The following is a 9,912-nucleotide window of genomic DNA, read 5'->3' as shown; positions in this document are numbered from 1 at the left end:
CCACTAGCTGTCTGTTTTACACATGGAAGTGCACATATATCAGTCCCAATCTCCCAGTTCATCCCTCCCCCTGCCCATGTCCACACATCTATTCTCTACATCTGTGTCTCTATTCCATCCCTGCAAATAGGTTCATCTGTACCATTTTTCTAGATTCCACATATATGCATTAATATACAATATTTGTTTTTCTCTTTCTGACTTACTTCACCCTGTATGACAGTCTCTAGGTCCATCCAGACCTCTACAAATGACTCAATTTCGTTCATTTTTATAGCTGAGTAATAGTCCATTGTATATATGTACCACATCTTCTTTGTCCATTCATCTATCAATGGACATTTAAGTTGCTTCCATGTACTCGCTAGTGTAAATAGTGCTGCAATGAATATTGGAGTGCATGTGCCTTTTTGAACTATGGGTTTTCTCTGGGTATATGCCCAGTAGTGGGATTGCTAGGTCATATGGTAGTTCTATTTTTAGTTTTTTAAGGAACCTCCATACTGTTCTCCATAGTGGCTGTATCAATTTACATTCCCACCAGCAGTGCAAGAGGGTTCCCTTTTCTCCACACCCTCTCCAGCATTTATTGTTTGTAGATTTTTTGATAATGGCCATTGTGACTGGTGTGAGGTGATACCTCATTGCAGTTTTGATCTGCATTTCTCTAATAGTGATGCTGAACATCTTTTCATGTGCCTCTTGGCCATCTGTATGTCTTCTTTGGAGAAATGTCTATTTAGGTCTTCCACCCATTTTTTGATTGGTTTGTTTGTTTTTTTGATATTGAGCTGCATCAGCTGTTTGTATATTTTAGAGATTAATCCCTTGTCAGTTGCTTCATTTGCAAATATTTTCTCCCATTCTGAGAGTTGTTTTCATCTCATTTATGGTTTCCTTTGCTGTGCAAAAGCTTTTAAGTTTCATTAGGTCCCATTTGTTTATTTTTGCTAACTGTAACATACATTTAAATGAGAAACTTTTATGTAAAATATGTCTCAATAAAGTTGATTAAAAATTAAAGAAGGGGGTTTATGATTAAAACTAGGAACATTTGGTCATTAAAAAATAAAGACTGGCTAATTTGAGGACAAAAGTGTTGAGAATTGGAAGTCAATTAACAAAGGCAATAATGAAGAAATGAGAGATATTTGACCTTGAAAATAGATGATTCAAGGGAAGAGGTGGACAGCCTTCAAATATTAGTCACAAGGTTATTTGTAAGAGGCAAGAGGTTTGAACAAGCATTAAACATGGCAGGAGTTGGAGATCTTGGTTCACCATGAGGAAACCTTTGTAACAGTTATATTTGTCCAGTGAAATAGGCTGTCCTATGTGGTGGCAAATTCCAATAGAAGTGCTCAATAGAATTTGGTAAACAATTATAAACAATGATGTTCAGAGATCCTTAAAATGGATGAAAGGGCAAATTAGAAACCTTTAAATAAATATTCCACCTATAAGATAAAAACCAATTTATTTCCAGGTGTCTGAAAGTCCAGTTCAATTTAAAAAGCACATGTGAGCACATCTAATTGAGGGGCAGCTGTCCATGTGCCAACATTTGGAATGGTTCATTAAGTTAAAATGCATGGAAAATTGGCCTTAATTCTAAGAAGGCATTTGGGCCTCCTTATAAATGAAATATGTTTATTTCTTTCTCCCCCCTTCTATGAAATGCTTCATTTCATCACATTTTATGAAGTTCCTATTAAAGGATGAGAGATGTGTTCCAAGTCATGGGAATACACATATATATACACAAGAATATCAGTGCTAACTTAATTGTAGGGGAGAGGACCACACATATTACAACTACAGCAAGTATGTACCCAAGGATGTCACACACAAATTGCTCTGGAGGGTCAAAGGCCTGCAAGAACCTAGCTATACATATACTCTGCCCATTGGCTATCTCTACCAAGATATAACAGGGGCCCCTCAAAATCAACATAGTGAACCCCAACTGAATAGCTGCTCCAATCAGCCTTCTCTTCTTGGAGATCTTTAAGGATGGCACTAATCTCTGTGATCTATCGTAGCCCCTCCTTGTCAAAAAATACTTTAATTTGATTTCATACCCTGGCTGGATCAAGTGCTATTTCAGTCTTTCACTTGAAATTCTACACTATGATAGCTCTTATCTGACAGGCTGAGGCCATGATGTGTGGGTTGCGGAAACTTGCAAGAATGTCACTCTCATTATACATTAGAGAACTGGGAAAATGACCACAGGGTGGGTCAAAAATCAATGGGCCCACTGCCTACTGTAAGCCACACTTTGGACAAGACTCCATTTGTTACTCGATCCCCAAATGACCTCACTTTTAAAAGAAGAAGCTATGGGAGAGATTGGTTCAAGATGGCAGAGTAGAAGGACGTGCGCTCACTCCCTCTTGCAAGAGCACCGGAATCACAACTAACTGCTGAACAATCATTGACAGGAAGACACTGGAACTCACCAAAAAAGATACCCCACATCCAAAGACAAAGGAGAAGCCACAATGAGACAGTAGGAGGGGTGCAATCACAATAAAATCAAATCCCATAACTGCTGGGTGAGTGACTCACAAACTGGAGAACACTTATACCACAGAAGTCCACCCACTGGAGTGAAGGTTCTGAGCCCCACATCAGTCTTCCCAACCTGTGGGTCTGGCAACGGGAGGAGGAATTCCTAGGAAATCAGACTTTGAAGGCTAGCAGGATTTGATTGCAGGACTTTGACAGGACTAGGGGAAACAGAGACTCCACTCTTGGAGGGCACACACAAAGTAGTGCACATCGGGACCCAGGGGAAGGAGCAGTGACCCCATAGGAGACTGAACCAGACCTACTTGCTAGTGTTGGACGGTCTCCTGCACAGACAGAGGGTGGCTGTGGCTCACCGTGAGGACAAGGACACTGGCAGCAGAAGTTCTGGGAAGTACTCCTTGGCATGAGCCCTCCCAGAGTCTGCCATTAGCCCCATCAAAGAGCTGGGTAGGCTCCAGTGTTGGGTCGCCTCAGACCAAACAACCAACAGGGAGGGAACCCAGCCCCACACATCAGCAGAGAAGTGGATTAAAGTTTTATTGAGCTCTGCCCAGCAGAGCAACACCCAGTTCTACCCACCACCAGTCCCTCCTATCAGGAAACTTTCACAAGTCTCTTGGATAGCCTCATCCACCAGAGGGCAGATAGCGATAGCAGAAGCAAGAAAAACTACAATCCTGCAGCCTCTGAAACAAAAACCACATTCACAGAAAGATAGACAAGATGAAAAGGCAGAGGGCTATGTACCAGATGAAGGAATAAGATAAAACCCCAGAAACACAACTAAACGAAGCAGAGATAAGCAACCTTCCAGAAAAAGAATTTGGAATAATGATAGTGAAGATGATCCAGGATCTCGGAAATAGAATGGAGGCAAGGATCCAGAAGATGCAAGAAATGTTTAACAAAGACCTAGAAGAATTAAAGAACAAACATCTAGAAGAATTAAAGAACAAACAAACAGAGATGAACGATACAATAACTGAAATGAAAAATACACTAGAAAGAATCAATAGCAGAATAACCAAAGCAGAAGAACGGATAAGTGACCTGGAAGACAGAATGGTGGAATTCACTGCTGTGGAACAGAATAAAGAAAAAAGAATGAAAAGAAATGAAGACAGCCTAAGAGACTTCTAGGACAACATTAAATGCAACAACATTCACATTATAGGGATCCCAGTAGGAGAAGACAGAGAGAAATGACCCGACAAAATATTTGAAGAGATTATAGTCTAAAACTTTCCTAACATGGGAAAGGAAATAGCCACCCAAGTCAAGGAAGAGCAGAGAGTCCCAGGCACGATAAACCCAAGGAGAAACACAAGAGGCATATATAATCAAACTGACAAAAATTAAAGACAAAGAAAAATTATTGAAAGCAACAAGGGGAAAACAACAAATAATATACAAGGGAATTCCCCTAAGGTTAACAGCTGATTCCTCAGCAGAAACTCTACAAGCCAGGAGGGAGTGGCATGATATACTTAAAGTGATGAACGGGAAGAACCTACAACCAAGATTACTCTACCTGTCAATGATCTCATTCAGAATTGATGGATAAATCAAAAGCTTTACAGACAAGCAAAAGCTAAGAGAATTCAGCACCACCAAACCATCTCTACAACAAATACTAAAGGAACTTCTCTAAGTGGGAAACACAAGACAAGAAAAGGACCTACAAAAACAAACCCATAACAATTAAGAAAATGGTAATAGGAACATACATATCGATAAGTACCTTAAATGTGAATGGATTAAATGCTTCAAGCAAAAGACACAGGCTTGCTGAATGGATAGAAAAACAAGACCCATATATATGCTGTCTACAAGAGACCCACTTCAGTCCTAGGGATGCATACAGACTGAAAGTGAAGGTATGGAAAAAGATATTCCATGCAAATGGAAATCAAAAGAAAGCTGGAGTAGCAATACTCATATCAGATAAAATAGACTTTAAAATACAGAATGTTACAAGAGACAAGGAAGAACACTATTTAATGATCAAGGGGTGAAACCAAGAAGAAGATATAACAATTATAAATATATATGCACCCAACATAGGAGCACCTCAATACATAAGGCAACTGCTAACAACTATAAAAGAGGAAATCGACAGTAACACAATAATAGTTGGGTTTAAGAAAATTGAAATCATATCAAGCGTCTTTTCTGACCACAGCGCTATGAGATTAGAAATCAATTACAGGGAAAAAAATGTAAAAAACACAAACACATGGAGGCTAAACAATACGTTACTAAATAACAAAGAGATCACTGAAGAAATCAAAGAGGAAATCAAAAAATACCTAGAGAGAAATGACAATGAATTCAAAAATTCAAAAAAAGGGCTTCCCTGGTGGTGCAGTGGTTGAGAGTCCACCTGCCGATGCAGGGGACGCGGGTTCGTGCCCTGGTCCGGGAGGATCCCACATGCTGAGGATCGGCTGGGCCCATGAGCCATGGCCGCTGAGCCTGCATGGAGCCTGTGCTCCGCAATGGGAGAGGCCACAACAGTGAGAGGCCTGCGTACTGCAAAAAAAAAAAAAAAAAATTCAAAAAAAACCCCAACATGGCACATGAGAAGTCCTCACTAAATGATTATTATTTGTATCTAGGAAAAAAAATAAAAGAAGAAGCTATGATCATTCTTTGGTCATAGGTTTCTTTGGAAAGTCTTTAGACCTAGAACCCGTTGATTGAAGAAATGACCAGGTCTCCAGAAGGAAGTACCCTGTAAGGTGACAAGTATATACTGTAATAATGTCCCCCAAAGAAGCCAATGAGCATTTACTCAAGTGACAGTAGAATGAGGGAAAGGGACTGCCCAGACATTTCAAGGACAGATGAGCAAAGGCTCTAAATTGATAATGATACCCGCTTCCATCCACTTCATGGAAAGAGATTCCTAATTCATCCCCAGTCTTCAGCACCTCCTTCTGTACTGCTTCTTCTAAAATACAAGGCAAACAAAAATGTTTCTCCTTCATCTGTGTTCAATTCTCAAACCACAATATTGAAATTACTGATATGTGAATTTTCATACTGAAAGGCAAGTTCCTCATCCCAGGGAGATCAGTTCATTCTTTCCTCATCCTGAACACCCTTCTTGAATGAATCAAATTGTGAAAAACCTGGCAGTCTCCAGAGAAAGTAGAACTGAAAAAAGGATTTTGAAACAAAAGGCAAGTAAAAATGACTTTAATTCCAACATAATATATTTTAACCAATTTTTACCCAAAATAGCAATATACTACATAGGTTATACTATATAGTTTTAAATGACAGTGCATGATCCTGCTACCCTTGATATATGACCGTGGATAAGTAGCTTAAGTTCTCCTTGAAATTGTTTCCTCATCTGCTAAAAAAAAAAGAAGAGGGGGAAGGGTAGACAGACTCAATTACATGAAAGTTCCCTCCCTCCTCCAAAACACACAACTCTATTTCTCTAAGATGTTAAAGGACTTCCTTGTGAAATGTTCAAAACTTTGTGAAGTCTCCAAAGCGCTGTGATTTTAATGAGTTTTCTTGCACATGGTGTACATCTATATACTTTATTCCCTTATACTTACATGGTGCAGTGAATTTTGTATTACTTTTGAATCTCTTCATATTTGAAACAACCTCTGTGTGAAATCTTGGCTTTTTCAAGTTATCTTGCCATGATGATTCAAAGCAAAGTAATTTTCCTGCCAAGATTTCTCTCTTTGTTATCTCATCTTTTCATCAGAGGCTCCATTCAGTCTGTTATAGAACTGGGGCAGTGCTTAGGGTTACCCCCTTGCAAGGAGTATGAAATCATTGGCCATCTTTTCCAACATATTTGCTCACAAAGGCTTGGTATAAAGGTTAAGAATCCATATTGATATTATCACTTGGGTATTCAAAGAAATAATTACAAAAATGCTCTTGGAAGACAGGCAGCATGATTCAGCCTTGGAAAAGCAATTTATTTGTCTTTCTTATTTAAAAAAAAAAAGCAGATTTGGCATGGGTCCATGATTAATTTAACATTTACTCAACATAGCAATGAAAGGGGGCCTCTTTTATTATACACAAGTTATTACAATCAAGTTGAGAAATGATTGCATATTTAAACATGTGATTATATCATAGTTCATATGCTGACTGTATGAATTACTAATTAAGAGAACTCTAATGCTTAGGGCGTAGCAAATACACTCCAGTAATATCTTTTTGTTTCAAATCCTTCAGATGACTTGCTTCCCACTAAATCATAAATCCACAAAATCATTGTACTGGAAGGAAGCACTCCAGCAATTTTCAAAGTGTGCTCTCTGGAACCGTAGGGTTCCCTAAGAATGACTCAAGGGGGCCACAGGAAGGAAAAATAAGGCCAAGTAAGTGAAGTTTCAAGGCGTTTGACCTGCTTCCACTTAAGTAGTTCCTTTTTTTAGAGTTTGAAAGCTAGGTGTGCTACTAAAGGAGCTCTATTTGTTTCATTTAGTTGTCTAAATATAAATTCTTGTGTCACATTCCTTCCACATGATTATCTCATCTCTGCATGAATCATTCAAGTGGTAGGACTCCCTCTACTTTTGAGGCTATCAATTCTATTTTCAGACAGGTCTCAGGAGGTCTTTTCTGATTTGAACAATGATATGTATCCCTACAGTGTATGTTCTGTACTTGAGTGAGTTGTTTGGAGATGTACATTGTGTGTAACAGGTTGTGTTATCTAAGGAAATTGCTCAGAGATGGAGGTTAGTATGCAGGATGTTTATTAGGGTATGTCCTTGGAATTAACACCTATGGAAGAGTGGGAGAGAATAGGGAAGAGGGAGAAATCAAGGTGGGATGCAGGTACAAAACTCACCTTACAAAGAGCTCTGGAGCTAAGGTGAACAACCTCTTTGATCAAGCAAACTCAGAATCCAATTCTACACGTTCTACCCCAACAGTTGCTATTATTCCATGCTTGAAGTTTTTTTAGGGAATGGTCTTTTGCTTCTCTTATCAGCTTCAGCACATCTAAAGCTGTGCTATGATGCAACTTAACCCTAGTTACAGGTCTAGTGTCAAGGAGGAGATTGAAGAAACATCCTGAAGGACAGTTGTCTTTTGGAGGTGAGGTCTCTGAATTGCCTTCAAGGAAGGGGAATGTGCTATCTTTTAAATAGGGAGAGATGTGTCACTTTTGCAGGCTCAGATGGTTCAGGGAAATGTAGGAAGTCAAGATTTTCAGATTCTTCAACTTAGATGTCTCCATCTGATTTCTTTTTCCAACTAGGGGTCTGACCTGCACATAGCAGATTTGCCTTGTATTTTTTTCAAAGAATTTATATATTTTAGAGCAGTTTTAGTTTTACAGAAAAATTAAGAGGAAGGTACAGAGATTTTCCACATACCTCTTACCCCAAGGCATGCATATTTCCTCCCCATCAACATTTCCCACCAGAGTGGTGCATTTGTTACAACTGATGAAGCTATATTGACACATCATTATCACCCTAAGTCCATTGCTTACATTAGGGTTCATCTTGGTACTGTACATTCTATGGGTTTGGAGAAGTGTACAGTGACATGTATCCCTCATTATAGTATTGTACACAATAATTTCACTGTCTTAAAAATCCTCTGTGCCCTGCCTATTTATCTCTCCTTATCCCTGGCCCCTGGCAACCACTGATCTTTTTACCATCTCCATAGTTTTGCACCAACCAATTAATGAGAGTTCTGTTGCTCCACATCCCTGTCAGCATATAGTATCGACAGTGTTTGTTTTATACTATTGGCCATTCTAATAGATGTGTAGTAGTATCTCTTTGTTTTAATTTTCAATTTCTTAATATATATGATGTGGAGCATTTTTTCATATCTTCTTTGGTGAGGTATCTGTTAAGGGATCTTTGGCCCTTTTTTTTTTTTTTTTTTTACATTTGTAGCAAGTATTACTATGAAACTCCACTCATTGGGCCAGAGACCCTTGTGATGTTAGTGAAAAACTTGCCCCTCATGTAGCACACTACCTACACTTGTGAGTTCATCGGCCAGTGGCCTCAACTCCAAGCTCTAATAATGTGCAGTTTGGCCCATTTTTTAATCAGGTTATTTGTTTTCTTATTGTTGAGTTTTTTGGGTATATTTTGGATAGCAGTCCTTTATCACATGTATTTTCTGCAAAAACATTTTCTCTAATCTGTGTCTTATCTTCTCATTTTCTTGACATTGGCATTTGCAGAGCAGAAAATTTTATTTTAATGAAGTTCAGCTTATCAACTCTTTCAAGGATCATGTATTTAGTATTGTATCTAAAAAAATCAACACCATTCCCAAGGTCATCTAGGTTTTCTCTTCTAGGAGTTTTACCATTTTGTATCTTACATTTAGGTCTATGATTCATTTTGAGTTAATTTTTATGAAGGGTGTGAGTTCTGTGTCTAAATTCTTTTTTTTTTTTTGCATGTGGATGTCCAGTTGTTCCAGCACTGTTGAAAGACTGTCTTTGCTTCATTGGGCTGATTTTAAGTAAACCTGCTGAATAAATCCTGGTCCCCTTATGTGTTGCTTAGCTCTGCTGTTTTACTATAGGAGATGAAGACCTCTTTGTACGTTGCCAAGGATGCCTTCTGGCTTCCAAACAGACTTTCAGTTACCTATTAATCACTCTCAGCCTTTGCTGTATTTGTTTACAAAGAGAAAGGATCCTACCTTCTTCTATTGTCCTTGTAGTTATTATATCCCCCATTTTAATCAAAGGGCCAACACACTGCAGGAGCTAATGCATTCTTTTCTACCAGTATACAATCCCAATTCACCATTTGTAGAAGTTTAACAATTGGTCCATCACTTTGTGCCAGGTGCTGTGTTCTGCTTACTACCAGTAAGTGCTTATTGCCAAACAGGCAGCTAAGGCTCTACATCCAAAATACCACCTTATCAACTGCTATCTCAGACCACCACTGGCACCAGCTTTGCAGGTTTGCTTCTCTGGGAAGCTGATTTGTGTTCAGGAGTGCTCTTGGCATCAACACCTGTGAAAGGGAGGGGAAGGAAACAGGATTGGGCAGAGGGAGAAGTCAAGCTGAAATGCCAGCCCAATGACAAACTTGACCAATCTTATTAGATTTTCTGTAGTTAAAATGGCCCATCAGAGGGCTTCCCTGGTGGCGCAGTGGTTGAGAGTCCGCCTGCCGATGCAGGGGACGCGGGTTCGTGCCCCGGTCCGGGAGGATCCCACATGCCGTGGAGCGGTTGGGCCCGTGAGCCATGGCCGCTGAGCCTGCGTGTGCGGAGCTCTGCAACGGGAGAGGCCACAGCAGTGAGAGGCCCACGTACCACAAAAAAAAAAAAGAAAGAAAATGGCCCATCAGAGTTGTCCCACGTTGGTCTGAAATAGGCTAGCCTTTATAG

At 39.5% G+C, this 9,912-nt stretch overlaps 1 non-coding gene across 1 annotated transcript; it reads right to left on the bottom strand.

The window, feature by feature from the left end:
* Positions 1 to 8,436: 8,436 nt before the first annotated feature.
* Positions 8,437 to 8,586, bottom strand: LOC113627415 (small nucleolar RNA SNORA62/SNORA6 family). The gene has a single exon (XR_003435536.1). It is a non-coding gene; the product is annotated as a small nucleolar RNA SNORA62/SNORA6 family (small nucleolar RNA).
* Positions 8,587 to 9,912: the final 1,326 nt, after the last annotated feature.

This window comes from Aethalodelphis obliquidens, unplaced genomic scaffold (assembly GCF_003676395.1).
Source record: "Aethalodelphis obliquidens isolate GAN/ISIS:26980383/991018 unplaced genomic scaffold, ASM367639v1 scaffold20, whole genome shotgun sequence".
NCBI lineage: Eukaryota > Metazoa > Chordata > Mammalia > Artiodactyla > Delphinidae > Aethalodelphis > Aethalodelphis obliquidens.
Note: the sequence above shows the minus strand (reverse complement) of the source record. Positions and strands in the feature narration are given on the sequence as shown.